The following is a 22,768-nucleotide window of genomic DNA, read 5'->3' on the forward strand; positions in this document are numbered from 1 at the left end:
AAAAAATGAAAATAAATTGTAAAAGAAAAGCGCCATATACAACAACGATACACAGTGCTCATGCAAGCGTCTGCCAAAAGCAAAATGTGTCAAAGGCTTTAGGAAGACTATGCAATGCTTCATAACAACAAATTGCCTCCGATGAGTGTGAAGTCACAACTGTTTACATTAGATTCGTTTAGGAGTTACGAGCGGGCTCATGATCATGTGCAGTTGAGTCGCGTTTGAGTGGTAGATTCTCTCGCTTCTGGCTATAGGACTGTGGCTGTTGGCACAGGCGTCTAAAGCTAGCGAAATGAGGGATGCTCAACTACCGGAACCACCTATAGATGGCTCTAGCGCGTGCCGGCCAAAGATCATATCATTGAGTGTCCGCCAGAGATCACTGCTGTCCGCCATATCTGAATTTGGCAAAAAACGAAGTGTCAAAACACGGATGAAAATGTTTTTCGTTCTGCGCCCTCATAAGTCTTTTATATTGGATGTTCTAGATATCTACACATCAACATAATGAAGTGTCTCTAATCTAGCGAGAAAAAACAGTGACAGTTCTGCTATGAAATTCCTAAATTCGAGTGTGTTTTGGGAGTTTGACAAGCTGACCTATAAATCGTTTACTATTAATTTTATGAGTGCTTTACTTATTTGCCCGTTTTAAAACACTATTTAAGATTCAATGGAGGTCAACAAATTACCTTACTTGCCAAAGCTTTTAACTACAGGTATAATTCGGAAAATCAAATGTGGAATGCAAAACAGCCTGGTCAGTAACTAATACTGTTAACGGTGAAGTCAGAAACTTTGACAAGACAGTCCCAATACCAGCAGATACATTCAATAAATATTTTGTAAGCTGTGCTGATGATATCAAAAAGCTGATCAGTAAACCCAATGTAACATGTATAGATTATCTGAAGAGAGCAAACCTAAATCATAATAGGGCCAGATCATCATTGAAACACTTCAAAGAGGTATGCCAACATGAAGTTCTTAAAATAGTCCAAGAAATGAAAAATTCATACAGTACAGATATTTTTAATATGTCAAACAATCTATTGAAAGAAATCATACATTACATTGCAGCACCATTAACATATTCCATAAACCTGTGTCTCATAGAAGGGTTTTTTCCTGATCCTCTCAAACTATCCAAGGTAACTCCAGTCTTTAAGAAGGGTGTCAAATCAGATCCTGCAAACTACAGACCAATTTCACTAATTCCAGTACTGGGAAAAGTCTTTGAAGGCATAATATATAAGCAGATGTATGAGTACCTAGAACTAAATGGTATGTTAAGTGCATCACAGTTTGGTTACAGAAAAGGAAGGTCAGCTATACATGCCATAGAGCTCTTAGTCAAAGACATTCTAGCAGCATTTGAGGACCATGCGCACGCACAGGTAACCTTATGTGATCTGAGCAAAGCTTTTGACTGTGTTGACCACTCACTTCTGCTCTCTAAACTTGAGGACTATGGAATATGTGATAAAAGTTTAAAACTCATCAAATCATACCTCAATAAAAGGAAGCAGGTGGTGAGTTCAGGAAGTCATCTGTCAAACATACTCGAGGTTCATCACAGTGTGCCACAGGGATCTAAATTGGGACCACTTCTTTTCCTTGTACACATAAATGACTTACCAGGAAATATAGATGTAAAGACATGTATGTATGCAGATGACACAACTTTTCTATCTGTAAACCATGTACTTGATAACCTTGTAAGTGATATGAAATTGGCAAAAGAAAATGCAACATCATGGTTTAATGCCAATGATCTGCTATTAAATGAGGAAAAGACCCAGAATATATGGTTCAGTCTATCAAAGACTACAAAAATAGAAAAACAAAAGGCAAAGTTTTTAGGTATCATACTTGACAACGGTCTAACATGGAACTCTCATGTTGATCACATAGTGGTTAGGTTGTCAAGAGTTATATATTTCTTGAAGAGACTGATGTGTTGTGTGACATTTCAGCATGTAAGGACAGCGTACTTTGCCTTTTTTCAATCTGTTTTAAGGTATGGGTTAATACTCTGGGGAAACAGCAGAAAAATAAATGAAATTATGGTGATCCAAAAGAAAGCAATCAGAGTAATGGCTGAGGTAGATAATAGAACACATTGTAAACCATTGTTCATTAAATATAGAATTTTAACAGTAATTAATTTATATATTCTTGACAGTGTTAACTACATACTTGCTGAACTACCTAATTTAAGTGTAACAAATGAAAGGCATGGCTACTATACAAGAACGTGTACTTCTCTGCTGTTGCCACAAAATAGATTAGCTAACACTAACAATAGTCATAAGTATATAGCAATTAAAATATATAACAAATTGTCTAAAATGGGTCAATCAAGCCTGACAAATTATTTAAAGACAATGTTCATAACTTCTTGTTAACTAATCCATTATATTCATTAGAAGAATTTTTAGAAATGCCCAATATCAACTTAAATATGTAAAAAATTATTTTATAAAATTAATAGGTTAAGTGAACTGATGAAGTCTATTGCATGTAATAATGCTGAATGACTAATAAAGAATCTGAATCTGAAAACAGTGAAGACGTCTCTTGAAAAAAAAAAGTTGACGTCGTTCGCGTTTGCTTAGGGGTATCTTTACTGACAACAGAAATTACAACTGAACTGTTAAAGTATTACTTACGTATAAACGGAAAAATTTATTATTTTTCTTTATCTGAAGTGATGCAATACCGATCTGCATATATGCTGACACTGTAATTGCAACATGCACTTACGAATTTGGCTCTCTCTTTGATCAGAAATTTAAATGCCATGATTTTATTAACGGCTGTACGTGCATGGTGTATTTTAACTGAGTGATAAGGTAGAAGCACCAGTTTTTGACAGTGCTTCAGTCTTTGATACGAGACAAGAAATACATTTAAATGAGACAAACACAAAGGCCAACGTTAAGGCTCCTCTTAAATGCATGACTTGTATCATTTGGAAGTTAAGTCTAGTACTAATATTATATTGGAGTGATCCATGATGATGTAGGATGTGAAGGAACTTGCTGAAAATATCATCGATCACAGCTGTTAATTTTATGGTTGGGGTGTCTTAAAACTGTAATTTTCCAGTCTGACACCCAAACAGTGACTGGTACCATGGTTGAATTCAAAACATGTCAGTGAGCAAAATTAATTACACTATGAATTATAACCATGGAATTTTATTTCTGTGAATCTTGGTTCCAGTCTTTGAGATGGTGTCTGTCACTGGAATGACTGGTTGTCAGTATAGGGCCCAAGCAAAAACCAAACCTGAAAGCGAAAGCTGCAGAGGCTGGCCAGACAGGCACCCCAATGGTTGCTACAATCTGTGTGAGACAAGGGTGTCATTATATTGCAAATTTAGTGTAAAAAGTTCCATATTGTCTGAATTTGTTCTATACTGACAGGACATTCTAGTCCAGCCAAGTTTCTTATCTGCAAAAGTACGCTAGCCAATACCAGTGGCACAAAGGTAGTGCCAAATTACCAAACTATCCGGTAACAACAGAAGTATTGCTGGACAATGTACAGTAAATAATATGTAATAACCTGAGAAATTCAGAATTGGTTTGAAGAAATAGAACAGTATCTGGAAAGAGAGTAACATTCTCTCTCTCCCTCCCTCCCTCCTCCATGTTTAGAGTATTCCTGTAATAAATAGCTAATAGCATACCAAGAACATAAGCGTGTCACAGTGGAGATTTGTTTTCTGGTACAGACGTCTGTTACAACTATTCCACAGCAAAACTTACTTTCAATAGGTGTGGTACCAGTGCACTCCCATAGGATAACAGAATTTGATGTCCTCCAGGAATCACATTGGGTACACCACTTACAGCATTAACTGTACAGCAACTACAATGTTCTGTGAGCAAGTATTACCAGTCAGTATCTTTAATTTTAACATAACTCTTTACTCCCATAATTACCTGCTTCTATGTGTGCTTGTACTACAGGTTATTGGTAAAGCAAATACTAATTGAATAGGTCTTCACACTTTTAATACTTACCAGAAATTCTGAAAAAAGTAAATTGTTTTATTACTGTATCACCTGTATGGTGAATTAAGAGGTGCTGACTGGTTTCTTTGAACATTTAATAGAAGCCTTCTTTTTTACCTGCTATTGATAAAGAGCCATTCCAAGTTCTGTACAGAAAAATCTCTCCCATTTTTCATGAGGTTTGTTATTCTGTGCACTAATATTGCTTCTTCTAAATGGTAAATAATGCATTCAGACATTGTTGGTATTAAAGGTAATTCATGAAATAAATTATATTTAAACCAGAAAATTAAAGGTTCCATATGGCACATGAAAAGTACTTTGCTACACACATGTATGTACGGATTCCAAATTGTCTGTGAATTTGAGTTACAAACTTTTTTAAATAGAAATATGAAGAGCACAATACTTTGGGCCTGCAACAACTCAAACGTAAAACACTTTAGTTCCCTATGGGTAACTTTGTTCTACACGTGACTCGTGAACTGCTTTCACTCTTAATGGAAAACTAAATGGTTTATGTTAACGTTAACTAGCAAAAAGTGTAACTATTGTTACATAATTTCTGTGAAGTAAGATTCCTTAACGTTAATTCCTTCCTTTGTCGTCATAACTTCAGTTCCATGTGGGACATATGAACTAACAAAATGAAATGCTTTTATTACTATGACCAAACAAAATGTTTTTAACATTTAGTACACAGTTCAAATAAGCAAAAAGTGCAACCGTATAGTTAACGTAAATGATGAAAATTAGGCATGTAACAAGTACCGAAATTTCCTAGATTGCCAAGTGCAACTGCAATCACTGTATTCTGTACTTTATAGTGCTAGAAAGATAATTCTATATGATTATTTGCATTCTTCCCCCCCCCCCCCCCCTGTCCCTCCAACACAGGAAAATATAATAGAAAGACCTCCTAGCAAAAAAAGACAAAATTCAGAGAATTAGGTTTCGCCTGACTCAGGCTCCCTTATTCTAGAATGGTTCTAAAGTAAAAAGAATGTTTACGATCAATTGGAACATTGTGTTCATTCTAGGAAGTATTAAAACAAGAATTGACAGGTAACAATTTTATTGCTCTTATGTTGTAGGGTATCCACAAACATTACTGTTTGAAACATAGGGCCTCTGCATACTCCATTAGATCAAATTCAAGTTAACATAGTTATTGAGGGAAATATTTTCTCACACTGAAAGCCATCTGTCAAATAAGTCTCAGAACTTTTTTTCCATTAATTTCACACAAATCACATGTTTTTAATGCAAGTGCATATTTTGTAACACCAAACATCTTAAAATAAGCTTATATAATACACAATTATAATTTTGTTACAATATCTACACAGGATGTAAAGAGTTAATTTTACTTCAATGTGATTCGTCCTTTGAAGTTCATCATTACACAACAACAAATCTATGGACAAAGTAGTTTTAAAAAAAGGTGTCAAAATGTCACATCCATCTGCATGGAATGTTCCATTACATAATCTTTTCCAATTTGAGCACTATACATGATTAAACAATATGAGTTTATTTAACTTCTGCCTTATACTTGATTTGTTGTTTAAAATTTTCTCAGCAAACATTTTTTCCCATATGTTTTTAAGCGTATGCAGGAGTACAGGGATGCAATCTTACAAACAAGTTGAGTCTGATGTAAGTCCTCAATCCCAATTTCATAATGGTAATCATGACCAAGAGCAGGAAATGGGTAATCTACAAAATTATTTTTAACAGAATGCAAAATCTTGGCCTGTATATATTTCCGTCGCATATCCCCAGCAATCACAAACATCTGAAACAGTTTATCTGAGTATTCTACAACAGAGTATACGCAGCCACTTGTTTTAACCAGTTCTCCCCGGTCAACGAAATTTACAAATGCATTTTTACTGGCCATATTGGGAAAAGCATAGAGAGCATCACATTCTAATGCAGATTTAACTACTGGTGGCTTCAGTATGTGAAGGCAGCCTTTGCATGTGATCTGCCTTGACAAGCGCAATGACACATACCCTGCAATATAATAGACTATGTTTTGCTTGTAAAATGAGAACTTAATCTTATCATCAAGAAGTGCACACCACTTCTCCATTTCATTTTCTACAGCACTTTCATCACTTTCTACTACATGCTTTCTTGCATGAAAATCATTAACAGGTGGCAAACAACACACATTAAAATTTGAGCAGTTCTCAATCATTACAGTGACACTGTTACCCAAGAGCAACTTTCTCATGGCACATTTGAACTGGTATGCATTTGGATTGTTGTTCCAACCACCTCTGGACCAAATGCAGGAAAAAAAGCCCTATGTGATCTTGTGACAGTTTATATGTCAGCAAATACTTCAGAGGAGATTCAACACGAAGCATACTTGACAGAGCTATGTGCCTGACTGATTGCATATCGAAAATTATCCCAAAATCAAAAGTACTTCTTGCATGGAACAGCAACGGAACACCACTAATTTTTAAGCTTTTGATATAATTTTTAGTGTCTGAAAATACCAAGCCAATAAGATTTGTTGTCAAGTCTCAGGGGGCTCTTGTACCTTTTACCTAATGGATTTCTGGAGTTCAGAATATCAAACATCCTATCAATATAATACAAAAATTCTACTGTTGCTTAACTTCCTTTAAAATTTGGATCATCAACCCTTCTCAAAAACTCTATACTATCTGCCACACTAGAATTCAAAGTCTGTGCAGCTAATGAAACATTCATTTTTCTATTCACATAACTTATATGTTGTCCTAATAGTTTGTTGGCAAATGTCATACCTTCTTCAATTGCTCAATGAAATGCCATCTAATAATGCCAGTTGGAGACTTGATAGGTACTTCTGCTACAGCATTTATGGCTAACTTAATCATATGACACATGTCAAAGATACAATAAACATTGTATTTTTCCACAGGATGAGAAAGTGGCTTTTAAAATCACCCTTGGAAAAATTTAAAGTACAGCCAAGTGCTTATATTTACCTTGCAGCCATCACATGTAACACACCAAACCCTAATGCCAGAACTATGCAGCCTCTCAAAGCAGATTTTTATCAGTGTGGCCTGATTATTTGCCTGTACACCATTGATAAAGAAATATGCAATCAGGCAATTAAATTTGCCTTTAATAGAGACAAGCATGAAAGTCAGAGCCTCAGATGCCTCTATTACTTCTTTTGACTGAGAAACTTCCCCACCAAAGTCTTTATAAAAAAAAAAAAAAAACCTGTGTATTGCTTAGTTCCTCGGTCCCAAACTACTTGCTTCCTAATTGCCATACTGTCTACAATTAGACATGAATCGCTGAACCGGTCCCTTACAATTGGGTTCAAATCAATGTACTTAAAAAAATCTATTAAGAAGCCAGGTTCACAGTCTACAGTTGTCACCCATTTGGAAATCAATGATTTATGGGGCAGAGGCATTAATTTTTGCAGGTATTCATATGCTGCTGGTGAATAAAAGTACACAATCACAAACATTTTCACATTTGTTGTTTATCTATTACCCTTTGACGAGAGAGAGTTGTTCACTAAATTGCACACTAATTCCACTTGTGTTCCTTTCTGATGACTGAGGAAATTATGTAACTTCTTAGGAAGATCCCATTCTCCTTCAATGAACTTATGATGTCATCCATGGAAAATACTTTCTTGGAAGTTTTTCACAGACGCACTTCAGTTTACGTTTTAATTCGTGTACAATGTCTGAGAAAAAATTGCAAGTTTCAGTCTCCTTGTCTTCCATTTCTACTTTCGACTGTATACTACAATCAATTACTGAAGAACCAACTGCACTCTGAAACAAAGAAATAATTTCGTCACATATGATTGAAATAACTCAAGGCTTGATGAAAAAATATTATAAGAAAACTTTGGGCGTGTGAAAACATCTTTATACTAACGTTTTTGACACAATTCGCAGCTTCTGCATTGGATAATTGGGACATGCTTTTCACGGAAGAATTCTCATTGACAACATTCTCCACGCAATCAGTAGGTTCTGCAGCGGGTAAATCGAGCACAGATTCTATGACAGAACGCTAAAAACAAAAATATCGACCTGTATTACAACATTGCTTAGACCTATGTGGCCCATTTTTGTTCGTACGAAATAAATTCACAAAAGTCAAAAGCACACACATAGCAAGGAAATTAATTAGCTACCTCAAATGGAAAAGCATTCGTTGTCGCTCAAAATCCTAACAACATGTCATCGTGGCTGTTTATTTGGTGGCATCAAACGAGTCGGAAAGTCAAAAACTGATGGCACTGCTTCGGGTTTGAGACGTTTCTTCCACGTTCCAGGGCTCACTACGTAATCATCTTGTTGAAAATGGTTTCCGCGAAGAGAACTGCAAGACGTAGGATTAAAACCTTTCCGATTCACGGAAGTAATACACTTCTTTAGCAGCTCTGGGTGCTTTAGAAGAAACCTGTTCAAAAACATCGAATTAACAAACGCAATAAGTCTATATTTTTATCGTATTGTATCGGTAGTCCTATTACCTGTGAAATGGTAAGTCACTTTCCTTACTCCATCGCTTCGTGCAATTGAAAGCGGAACAAGAAATCACCATTTCGATAGTACTTAATTCCTTATACACCGTTCAGACCGAGAGAAACTTCTTGCCAAATTCGAATATGGCGGTCAATACAGACGACAGTAATCAACTGGTAGAGCCATCTATCGGTAAGTCCGGTAGTTGAGCATCCCTCATTTCGCTAGCTTTAGACGCCTGTGCTGTTGGCTGTGCAAGCAGTCGCAGCAAGCAGCTAGATGCTACCGGGAAAAAAGCGCCTAGCACCCAGCGCACCTTGGTCTATCGATTATTTATATGATTTTGAAACGAATCCTTGTTGGTTTTTGAACACATTGTAAGTTGATTTTTGAATGCGTGCATAGTGTACGTGATGTTTCTGTCACGAGAATCCTCGTCGCACTTTCCGCCGACAAAAGGAGACGGGGCTACACGAGCTGAGCGTAGTAAAGCCGAACGGATGAATGCCAGTCGCTGTCTGATTATGTGGTTGACTGGGTTTGCGAATGATCAGCGTTGTTATAATTACTAGGGAAATCCATAGATACAGACTACTAGCATAATAGGTGAGAAATATTACGTATTATCTTCTGGGTATATTCAAGAAAACGAAATTTCGACAGAGAATTTTTGGTCAGATAGCTACACTAGTAAGAACCAGTTGTACAATTCCCGGCTAGCAGCCCCGTAAGTTCTATTCTGGAAGTAACGCGGAAAACGTGTTGTACGAACATGTTACAACGGCTAACCGGAGAATAATCGCGGGATAACTAAACCGGTGATTGTGGCAGGAATAGCTACAATCCGCAGCTCGTGGTCGTGCGGTAGCGTTCTCGCTTCCCACGTCCGGGCTCCTGGGTTCGATTCCCGGCGGGGTCAGGGATTTTGTCTGCCTCGTGATGACTGGGTGTTGTGTGATGTCCTTAGGTTAGTGAGGTTTAAGTAGTTCTAAGTTCTAGGGGACTGATGACCGTAGATGTTAAGTCCCATAGTGCTCAGAGCCATTTGAACCATTTTTGAATAGCTACAGAATTGGTGATGACAAGATTTTTGTTAGAACGAGGAATGATAAGAAACGGGGACATCACACAAATTATGGAAGAATAAGGCGATTCCAAATTAATATAAAAATTTCATAATACTTTTCGATCTCATGCTTGAGAAACTGGTGCGTATTAATGAAATGTGAAACTATTTCCTACCATAAAGCTTTTTGCTTGTAGTAGGCCTAATAGGCATTTCATATTGGTACTTCGTGAATTATATTCTGTCGTGTTATAAAAATGACCATTTGTGCCAAAACAGTCTCGTTTATTTGGTGTCTGTTACAAAACTGCTGCAATACTAGTAAGGCCTATTTTGTTTTATCTAACAGACAGTGACAAAATAGAAGTAATCAGATCGAGAAACCACACCAGTTTTGGATATTATTTGTGTTAACAGTTTTTCAGTATTAGATAACGACATTTCGATTGTTCATGTAGCAAAACGGTTGACGAACTTTGATGCGGTAATAGATTCTTTCGTAGAAAGGGAAACACACCATGTAAAGCTGTAGCAAGATTAGAGAGAAAAAAAATGCTAGGAGTTAAGTATTGAAAAAATGAGTACTTTCTTGCTTGTCTCTTGTCTTTATTGGTTTTATCTATCCTATATTTAATTCTATGTACACAAAACAGCAAATTTTAGCTAATAGGCAATAAAGAGTGCAAATTTTCTGAAGAGTTCTTGTTCTTCCGATTACAAATAATTCCATCCGCTATGAATTGCGATATTTCTTTTTAAGTGGGGCAGACTGTCAAACCGGCCGACTGGGAGCAGGAGAGGTACCACAGGACATTTCAATTTCCACTATCCTGAATATAGTTTGGTGGCATCCGTTACAAAATACAAACGTTTCAGTTCCACAGAGCGAAATAGTGACGTGCGATAGAAGAATGCTGTATGAATAGGCGTGGCACTGCACTTTGGCACACTTAAGACCAAATAACATCTTACATTTCCTCGAACACATATGTTTTATGTTTCAGACGTCTCAGAAAGATGTGTCGTAGATCCGGGGCTGATGCGCAGAGCAGTCTGAGTTGTACTGGGTAGTCTCCACGTGACCCGTGTTTACAGTTAGTGATTTTACTGTTTCCCTTCGTTTATTCACACGTCAAATGAAAACAAAACGGATATCTGTGGCCGGGAGCTATCAAGTGAATTAAAATACCTTCACACAAGTACGGAAGGCTAAAATATGTTGTTAGTTTCAGATTTTAGTTTATTTCCTCCTTTCTGACAGTCAAGCATTAATCGCCTGGCAGAAAATGAAGTTATTTTTGTCTGTGTGCTAAAGGAATTTGCCTCTGCGGAAAAAGTTTATAAAAGTCAGTCGATGTATTTGAAACGAAATGTTTAATTCCACAGTAATGGCTAGTTTCAACTGTTCGCTGCATTTTAAATGCACGTTTTCATGCTCTAGCACGTATGACATTATGCCATAATAAAGAACCAAACATGATACAATACAGTACTGTAAAGCTTAATATCAGGTGTACTTCGTTGGGAATCTGGACATACGAATGTGCACTTTAAATGTGCACATTTTGGTATGGTTCACGAAATTCCAATGCTCTTGGAGTATCCTCTGATGTCTTGTTTCTTATATGACAATGTATGATCTTCAGTGTTTTACACGTGCATACATATCGGCTCCCTACGTCATGATAGCTGCGCAAGCGCGGTGTCGCCTCTCTGGAAACTGCTGAAACGAACCTATTTCTAACAGGTTGCGGGAAAATATTGCTAATGATGGTTTGAAAAGCGTTACTTTCAAAGTAAATATGCTTTTTCGTAAGTTGAACTATGTGCGAGAACGTATCATGAATTTCTTAAATCACAGAGCATTTGACCCTCATTTAAAAATCAACTCTTTGATGACGAGCCATTTAGAAGAATTTCGAACCCTGAAGATCAGACATTTATGTCATTATTAAAAATTTCACTGGCACATTCGTAAAGTGTAACACGCGCAAAAAAGATCAACATTATATGCGAAAACTTAGCTTGTCTTGTAGCTTATTAACCTTAGAGACCAATATTATACGTGAAAGCTCTGCTTTTCTTATAGCAACACTATGTATATTAATGTAAACTATTAACTTTTCCTGTTTGTGTTCGTACTACTTAAATGATGTTGCTGTTGGCTGACTACATCACTTGTCGTGTCCTATGCTCTGCATATTAGCTGTCATCGACTGGCGAGATCGCGTGACATGAGCTATGACTGGCTTACAAAAGAGCATCACACTCTCAGTTTCAATGCCTCGGAAAGCAGCATGCGGTATTTGGTGGAATTCGAATTTATACTTTCGTAATACGAAAATATGCAGCGTACATGTTGCTGCACATCAAAGATCTTTCCAAAACGCGTTTTTCTTCTGTGTTTAGTTTTATAAAGCGCCGGGAAATTCTACACCCATGTATAAAACCATAATCATTCAAAGAACTTATAAATCATACAGTTCCGAGAGAAAATATACTGTCAGTTAACAGGGAAAAAGTCTGTTTTCACCCGGGAGAAAGTATTTTTTTAACCGAGAAATCCGGGAATTTTTTTTCCTTGTCCGTGTATACACCCTGTAAATGCTTGTGCTTGTGGTTGTTTGACCAGTTCTTGAGTGGGCCTATTGTTCAACTATCTACGATCCTTACCAGCTATGACAGACAGAAGAGAGAGAGAGAGAGAGAGAGAGAGAGAGATCCAACAAAGAGCAGCGCGTTTCGTCAATGGATCCTTTAGGTGGCGTGAGAAGATTAAAGAGATGCTCAACTAACTCCAGTGGCAGACATTACAAGAGAGGCGTTGTTCATCAAGGAGGGGTTTACTATTAAAATTTTGGGATAGCATTTTCCAGGAAGAGCGGACAGCATGTTACTTCCTCCCACATACATCTCGCAAAATGACCACAACGTGAAAATTTGAGAAGCTAGAGCTAATACAGAGGGTTACCGACAGTTATTCTTCACACATGCAATTCGCGAGTGGATCAGGGAAGGGGGAATCAGTTTGTGGTACTAGAAGTACCCCCCACCACAAACCGTTAGGTTGCTTGCGGAGTATGATTTAGATACAGATGAAGATAATTCTTTTGGAATCTGTAAATTGCCAAATGAATCGAAGCAATAGATTATGTGGCAGCCATGCTGCAGAAATGCGTGGACGATAGAGCTGCACTTCACAACTGGCACAATGTTTGTGGTGCCCGGTATTTGCTGGTGTGCACATTCACTGTTAGGCCAAATTTTTGGAATGATGTGGTGCACATGGGTGTGGGTCAGACAAATCAGTGACAGTGCAAGCTAATGAATGGTGCCATGCAGATGCATGTACTTGAGTCAGATTGTTCTAGACAAGGACCACATGGGTTGACCTTAATGTGAGCTTCACACCAATGTATACAGCAGTTAATTTGACACAGTCTGTTTAATTTCATTTCGTCATCTCTGGTCGAGCAGGGAGTCGTTCGTTTCAGTGATGTATCCATTTTTTTCCACAGTCATGCAATTGAATGATAGGTTCATATTGCTGAGGACTGTATACTCTGTGTTCTAGATGAACTAATTGTGCAAACACCATTTACTACAAGAACAATTGCATTGATATTATGAACAGGGCTTATTAGCAGTTAGTCATGTACTAATTTGCTACAAATAAATATACACTCCTGGAAATGGAAAAAAGAACACATTGACACCGGTGTGTCAGACCCACCATACTTGCTCCGGACGCTGCGAGAGGGCTGTACAAGCAATGATCACACGCACGGCACAGCGGACACACCAGGAACCGCGGTGTTGGCCGTCGAATGGCGCTAGCTGCGCAGCATTTGTGCACCACCGCCGTCAGTGTCAGCCAGTTTGCCGTGGCATACGGAGCTCCATCGCAGTCTTTAACACTGGTAGCATGCCGCGACAGCGTGGACATGAACCGCATGTGCAGTTGACGGACTTTGAGCGAGGGCGTATAGTGGGCATGCGGGAGGCCGGGTGGACGTACCGCCGAATTGCTCAACACGTGGGGCGTGAGGTCTCCACAGTACATCGATGTTGTCGCCAGTGGTCGGCGGAAGGTGCACGTGCCCGTCGACCTGGGACCGGACTGCAGCGACGCACGGATGCACGCCAAGACCGTAGGATCCTACGCAGTGCCGTAGGGGACCGCACTGCCACTTCCCAGCAAATTAGGGACACTGTTGCTCCTGGGGTATCGGCGAGGACCATTCGCAACCGTCTCCATGAAGCTGGGCTACGGTCCCGCACACCGTTAGGCCGTCTTCCGCTCACGCCCCAATATCGTGCAGCCCGCCTCCAGTGGTGTCGCGACAGGCGTGAATGGAGGGACGTATGGAGACGTGTCGTCTTCAGCGATGAGAGTTGCTTCTGCCTTGGTGCCAATGATGGTCGTATGCGTGTTTGGCGCCGTGCAGGTGAGCGCCACAATCAGGACTGCATACGACCGAGGCACATAGGGCCAACACCCGGCATCATGGTGTGGGGAGCGATCTCCTACACTGGCTGTACACCACTGGTGATCGTCGAGGGGACACTGAATAGTGCACGGTACATCCAAACCGTCATCGAACCCATCGTTCTACCATTCCTAGACCGGCAAGGGAACTTGCTGTTCCAACAGGACAATGCACGTCCGCATGTATCCCGTGCCACCCAACGTGCTCTAGAAGGTGTAAGTCAACTACCCTGGCCAGCAAGATCTCCGGATCTGTCCCCCATTGAGCATGTTTGGGACTGGATGAAGCGTCGTCTCACGCGGTCTGCACGTCCAGCACGAACGCTGGTCCAACTGAGGTGCCAGGTGGAAATGGCATGGCAAGCCGTTCCACAGGACTACATCCAGCATCTCTACGATCATCTCCATGGGAGAATAGCAGCCTGCATTGCTGCGAAAGGTGGATATACACTGTACTAGTGCCGACATTGTGCATGCTCTGTTGCCTGTGTCTATGTGCCTGTGGTTCTGTCAGTGTGATCATGTGATGTATCTGACCCCAGGAATGTGTCAATAAAGTTTCCCCTTCCTGGGACAATGAATTCACGGTGTTCTTATTTCAATTTCCGGGAGTGTATTATTTGTTGAAGATACTCTTTATGAATTCTTATCACCATATGAGCAGCATAGCCTCCTCCATGAACATGGTACATGGGTGTGGAAGTAAAACTGGCTCACTCCATGACTGACTTGTAAATGGTGATCCCAGACATTTCTGCTTCTGCAGCATATGCCACTCAGTGACTTCCAGGTCTTCCTGTGAAGTCTAAATTTACACTTCCGAATTCATTAGATTTCCACATAGTTTTGGGTAGTTTATTCTACATAAACGCTTGCCAAATCTTAGGATAGAGGACTTTTTGTCAAATTTGAGCAGGTCAGTAATTGTAAGTGGTCTGTGGCAGAACTGCTAATAGCTTTTTTGTAGTGAAGAGTCCAAGTCCTTTCTTGTGCTGTCTTAAACATGGTCCTTCCCCAAGAGCCACAGATTTTATGAATCTGGATTTGTTAAGCTGCTGCTGTGCACTTTTCACATTTTGCACTTTTTTAAAAAAAATAGCTGGTTCTTGGCCAAAGAACCAACTACTGAAAGTTTCACCAAGCGTGGAATTATGAGTGGAAGGATTCTACCTCATGTGCTTGACAATGGTAGGACTATAGCTATTTTAATCAATTTTCCTTTTGAAGCTACTTTAGCTACAACCAATGATAACCGAATGAATTTTCTCGAACACCCTGATGTGCTCTGGTTCTCCTTATTATTCTTTTTACTCTTTAGCCGGCGACGAGAGACATTCATGACGCAGCTGAAATTTAACCCCATACCCAATTTAAGTTTTGTGACCAGTGCTTTATCTGCTAAAAGTGCAGCGATAAGTTGACCAGTACCAATATCCCTTCTTTAACATATATCCTTGGCTAGTATTCCATCTGTGACATGACATGCTGGGAGATCTACATTTGATTTGTACATGACACTGTGATGTCTGCAGGGCTCATCAAAGAGATTTCTGCTTCTGCAGCATATGCCACTCAGTGACTTCCAGGTGCATGTGAGTCATTTCTCAAGCTTGGTTCCAGGTCCACCATAGTTATATATAGGGGTATGAAGTTCTACTGACAACTTATCTCTGTTGATGTGCTGTGGACAGACCAGTTATACATGTCAATGATTTGTGTGATGATGTGAGTCCATTTATAAGAACTGCAAAGGTTAAAACATGGCCACCTTTGCACTTTTATTATCCAGTTGAAATGTTCCACACTACATGTCACCTGAGAGAACATTGAATAATGACTTAATCGATATTGTTGCATTACTATCTTGAAGTATCTATTATACATGTGGCCACTGTGATATGTTTGTGGATTGTTTGGGATGCAGTTGGTTCCTGTCTGCAGCAGTTGTTCAGTCACCTAAGCAACAGCCTTCCATGTCTTTGCTTTCGTAAGAAGAGCCCAGCAAATTCTGAGTACATATCAATGACCATTAAAACTTATTTGAAACTTTATTCTGCTATGAATATCGCCTCGTATTTATAAGATCCCCCTGCCTTAAATCATCTAAACTTCATATTATAACCTGACTCCATGGGAGTGTCTTGTGTGGTGGTTTATGGAGCTCCTGAACCACTGTTTCCATAATTATTGAACAACAACAATAATATCACAAACCATTACTCAGATTACCAAGACATGAACTATGGTATTCCCCAAGGATCAGTATATGTAAATGACCTAAAAACAAATGCTTACCAGTTTGCTGATGACACAAGCCTTCTCATTAGTGCAAAAGCTTGCAATTTTCCTGAAAAATCGAGATGTCCACACTCCGAACACAAGGCCAGAAATGGATCTCCATATGGATCACAGAAAAACTGAGCTCTGCCAAAATGGAGTTGTACACCATGGAAAACAGGTATTCAGGAAACTACCAAGTAACGTACAAGCAATAAACAACAGGGTTCAAAGATGCAGTAAAGGCGTATCTAATTGATCACTGCTTCTACAGTCTGAAAGTGTATTTTGATAAATAATAATGTGCCAGTGTGAATAGTAATGTACCTCTCTTATCCGCCAAAACCACAGTAACATTGTAACCACTGAACAAATGCAAATAATGTACCAATAATATGTAGTGTAACCACAAGAGATTAATTATGTTAAAATTATAGAAACAATATTGTGTTAAATGATGTCCAACATCTTATGTACATTCTATGTAGCAACAAGGTCTCATGGACAAATAAATAAATAACTGTCTATGTTCCAAATTTACTCAAATGATTTCATTTGAATGTGCTGTATTCCTAGCTGCAGGTGGTGCTGTTAGCCTTTGCCATCATTCAACTATTGAACTGAGGTCTTCGTAATAGATATAATTTGCATGTTATGAATTTTGATAACGTCACTTGCCACTGCTGATGCAGATTAATAGTGTACTTGTACTTAGAATTTTCTACGCCTACTACATTGGTTTTCTTATATACTTCCATCGTTCATATCATCTGACCATAATTTTCAATATCTATTGGAAAATATCAGTCTAGTTTTGAAATTTTTAAGAACATTAGTAAACTAGGTGTTCTTTCAAAATCTCTATAACTGATCTGTATTCCACTCTTGGTTAAAAAATCTTAAACACGTCTGCGATTCAACAATTGTATAAATTTAGAGAGGTTGAAAAAAATCAGCCAACCAGTTGAAAACCAAAGGTTTATTTAGTCCTTGACCTGGGCTTCAATATTTATAAAAATATCTTCTTCAGAAGGAGTTGGCCTTGTTACATCACATGGTCATAAATTACATTATCTGAAGAAGAGTGGTTCTTGCCATAAATAAAATTGATACAAAAACCAGAAACATCATATGCCAAGGCTTAAGACAGCAGCTGGATTACACCATGCCAGAGACAAAGACCTTTGTCTCCTGCACAGTGAATACTTACGCTATGTAAATATTTTATTCTTGGTACTCCTGTTATAATTTTATGTAGACAAAAACCTTTACCAGTGGACAAATCCGTTTGTGCATTTATTCTGATGTATGCTGAGTGTAATTTCGCTGCTGTCTTAAGCCATATCACGTGGTGTTTCTGGTTTTTATATCAATTTTATATATGGCAAGAGCCGCTCAGCTTCAGTTAATGTAATTTACCACCATGCAATGTAACGGAGCCCACTGCTTCTGAAGAAGATATTTTTATAAATATTGAAACATAGGTCAAGGGCCGAATAAACCTTTGGTTCGCAACTGATTGGCTGATTTTTTTCAACCTCTTCATCCTTCATTAAATTTATAGGCTGAGTCGGCAGCATAAACGGTTTTTCCTTACTTACTCCATAAATTCTATGTATCCAAGTCTTGCTGTAATGTTTAATGAAGTCACTGATAGCATCTTCTTCTTTAGCCTTCAAGAGTCATTTAAGAGATCCTGTGACAGGCCTAAACATGTCTCTGAGCGTTTAGTCTCTTTCCAAATCCCCCAACTTCAGCAACTAGAGTTTCTCTGAGATAGCCTTTCATGTTTCAACAGTGTTCTTTGTTGGCATGTTGTCATATTCTAAGCACACTCTGAAACAACAGAGAACTAATAGACAGTCCTTTCTGTTATAGCCGCGAGTGACTGGCAAGCAGTGCACAGCAGAGAATGGAGATACGAAGCCACCAGGTGGGGGAGCCACTGGAGGTATTCCTAATAATGAACAGACAGGGCAGATGGACAAATAGGGACTGGCAGACACTATGACTGACCAGAACATAGCACAAGGCAAGCAACCAAGAACTGAGAAAATCACAATGCAGAAACTCTCCAAACAATGACAGTATGTATCTCAGCACATGGAATTGGAATGCGGTACAACTGAGATGTACATGTGAACTACAGCGAGTACCAGACTGCCAGAGTAGCGCTGTGCGGCTGCCTAAATACACGATCATGGGAAATGCGATTGTCCGCGGACTTCACGTGGTACGGAGAGTGGCACACTTGCCCGGCAAGGCTTGTGGCGTAGGCACATGCTGGAGCACAGAGACCCCTAGTGGGTATCCAGGTCCATACCGTCTGGTGTACATTTGACTTCCACACCTTCCAACACCAGACTTCCTATCTTCATTTCAATTACATCAACCTGTGCAGCCAACTTACTTGTCTTCTATTCAGTTATGTTGAACCTTGGTGTTAACTCATTGATTAACCTCAGAATGGCTTTAGAATAATTATTTAATTACTTCACTCATTTTTTGAGTGCTTCAAGTCTAATACTACTGTTGGGCATCTGAAGTTTCATATCAGCGAACAGGCGAATATTCTGCATTTCCTTTCTCAGACTGAGTGTGAATGGATGACTACACAAATTTTCCCTTATCATAAAGTATAATGATGTAATTAGCCTGATGTTACACACACAATCATCTTTTAAAAACATCCTGAAAGTCCCACTGGTATTGACCATTATTCAACTGCTTTGTTTTATTGGTAACTAAAAAGCTATGCTGCGAATGATACCAGCAAACTCTACATGAAGTTGTAAATTCATCAAATGTCATGACAGTTCCTAAATGTGTCTGGGAAATGCGTTTTAAATTTATATTATCCCGTTCGAAGACAAATGTGTGATAACAGATCAGTACTTAATCACAACATAGTATGCACTGTTCCACAGTCAGATCACTTATGGACTGCTGCTGTGAAAATACTCTATTGGAAGAAAAAACATACACAAAAGAAGACTGTAAGAATAACATCATCCAGCAAGCAAGCAATTGAGAATATTTAGTCAGTATGTTTTCAACTCTCTTGCCGTTATAAAAGAAAATCAAGGATTCTTCCGCAAGAGACAAGAGATTCGCAACTGCAACACATGAAATAAGGATGACATTGATTTTCCAAGCTGCCGTCTAAGTAAGACAGCAGCCATGAAGATGTTCAACCACGTATCATTGGATGTTCAAACACTGCCATTGAGAATTTTCAGAGCTAAACTGATACTGCCACTATATTCTGTAAATGAATTTTTCTCAGCAAGTGGAACTGTATACTGGTCAACATGATGCCATCACATGTGAGACCACAAACTATAAACTTTTATGAGCTCCAGATTGTTGTTCATAACCATTGTTTATAACATTAGTGTTGTGTAATGCTTCTTGTCTGTTGTCTTAGTTTTAGTAGTCGTTTTAATATATGATAGATACAATGTGACACAATCTGTCTGGCCATAGCCATTGTATAATTTTAACTTAGTAATAGTAATATTAATATGTTCTATTATTGAGTGTCTTATTACTTTTGTTTTACTGTATCCATTTTAGTATTATAGTTCCAACTGCAATACTGCATTCATCTTACATATCATATATGATTGTAAATGTGACACTATCTCTCCAGCCATGACTGGTAAATGATACAGAATTGATAATAAATTAATGAAGGTAATAAGGTCTGAATCTTCTCTTATCAGTTGCTTTATGATCCTGGAATATGTTTGGCTTAGGCCGAAGACATCAACATGTCTATGGCAGCCAAAACAAAATTATTTGCATATTTGATCTTGATTTTCCATTGTGATGTTGTCAAATATTATTGCATTATGTGTTACTACTTCAGGTGGTGGGAGATCATCACTTTGAGTAAAACTCTTATCTCTAACACCATCAATGGCCAAAAGTATTTCCTCAAGTAGCTGGTATTTGGGCTGGAACAGTGGCTTTGAAAATTCATATACATTCTCAAAGTGAATACTATCTGGATACATTAGCAGGAACATGAGAACATTTGCTTTCATACAGTCAGATGGCCCAATGATAATTGACCTGAAAGTGCCCAACAGTAGTGACCCATATTGATATTCTGTTTTTCCAAAATATTCTCAGACCAATTAGTTACAATGAAGTCCTTGAGAAGAGGCTGCTTCATTCACACACTCATGTTCAATACTGAATGAGTACACATGTATACAGATGTTTTTATAGGAAAAAAAACATAGATGTCATATACATGCTTTATTTATTTCTACGGATAGCTGAGTATTTACACACCTCAAATAAGAGCATAATTTTATGACTGTATCAAGTTTTGTAAACTCATACTTAGTTCTGCATATTGACATACAACATGTATCAAAATACTGAACTACATCTACCATCTGATTCAAAGTGCATGAAAGTTCCTTTAAATTGGTCCATAGAAGCTACAAATGTAAGACAGACAGCTCATTCTGTGGTTGAGAATGTGCTGTATGGGAAAACTGCTATACATGAAATTCTTGAGGGTCTGTTCCTGCATGTGAGTTGATTACATTTCATTAAAAAGTTTGATTGTTAATGGGAAGTTGCCTGCACTGATCTTGTCATCACCCAGTGTCACCACTGGTGTTGTTTGAATATTTTGTGTTAACATGGCTGCAATTGCTATTGAGTTGTCACACAGTCCACATTGCTCTGTAGGGGATGATATTACTTTCATAGGTGGGTTTTCAAAACTCACAACTGTGTTGAATTCATGAACAGAGAACATTCTGACAGTGACACATTTACTTCCACTTGAATTTAGGGGTAAAGACAAATTTAAAATGGATATTTACCCCTGCTGAGACATCTCCACTAGGGGATACTCCACAACATCATCCAGAAATAAGAAAATAAAATGAGTTACACTACACACATACTTCATGGGCATATTAACCAACGTGGAAGCCTGAGGGTAGAAAAATTGGGTAGCTGCTGACTATATGTAGACCTACTACATTTCTATGAAAGTACAGTAGGAAAGTTAAATGAATGCATGTAGTCCTATGGCAGCAACCTTGCCATGCATTTGATGATATTATACTTGATGGAACTTTCCATCCACAGAAAAAAGCACATAAAGTTATCCTATTATATAAATGTAATAAATAAAATAATGAGTGTCTCAAAAACTTCTTTTCCTAGATTTTGTCCTAGTGAAGTCCTCCATCACATCCTGAAAGTTAAGAGAACTGGTCGCTTTGTGTTCAATTGACAACAATGCAAGGGTGAAAATGCATCTTCTTGCATTGTAGCATGACACTTAGAGCCATGCTCTTGGATATGTTATTCCAAGAATGGGTCAAAATGAGCAATTACTTCAAGGAAACCTAAATAGTTATAATTATATTTGGACATTAAACAATTTTGTTACCACCACTAAAAGCAAGTCGTCTTCTTGCCAAACGTTTAACAACTTCTACCATGTGCCGAAGCACTTCTTGCCAACAATTTCCCTCTGTTTTAAAATAACCTGCAGCTAACTGTTAATACAACCCTAGTTCTTTGATTTCAGGAGCTACATCACTGAATTTTTGTGATGACAAGCACTGTTTTCATGAGAAGTCACTTTTTCTTCAGCCTACTTCCAGTCAGAAAACCCACTAGTTGAAATTGGAGGATGCATGTTGTCTAAGTCTATGGTGTCACTGAATGATTTACAGGAAATACATAATACATTTCCTGTAAATTTTGAAAACAACAGCCATTTTCTTTATTTTTTTCTCTCTCCATTTAGCAGTTTTCCAAAGAGCAGGTTTTTGGATGTATAAGTTTTTTGTAATTTGTAGACACAAATAGATCTACATAAATCTACATCTACATCTTCATCTACATCTATGTGACTACTTTTCTATTCACAATAAAGTGCATGGCAGAGGGTTCAATGAACCACCTTCAAGCTATCTCTCTACCGTTTCACTCTCGAACGGTGGGCGCGATAAATGAGCACTTCAATTTCTCTGTGCGAGCTCTGATTTCTCTTATTTTATCATGATGATCATTTTACCCTATTTAGGTGGGTGCCAGCAGAATGTTTTTGCAATTGGAGGAGAAAATTTGTGATTGAAATTTCATGAGAAGATCCTGTCCCAACAAAAAAGCCTTTGTTTTAACTATTCCCATTCCAATTGACATATCATGTTTGTGGCACTATCTCCCCTATTTTGCAATAATACAAAACAAGCTGCCCTTCTTTGTACTTTTCCGGTGTCATCCATCAGTCCCACCTGATGTGGATCCCACGCTGCACAGCAATACTCCAGGATAGGTCGGACAAGTGGCGTAAGCTGTCTTTTTAGTAGACCTGTTGTATCTTCTAAGTGTTCTGCCAACGAATCACAGTCTTTAG

The sequence above is a fragment of the Schistocerca cancellata genome, chromosome 4 (genome assembly GCF_023864275.1).
Source record: "Schistocerca cancellata isolate TAMUIC-IGC-003103 chromosome 4, iqSchCanc2.1, whole genome shotgun sequence".
NCBI lineage: Eukaryota > Metazoa > Arthropoda > Insecta > Orthoptera > Acrididae > Schistocerca > Schistocerca cancellata.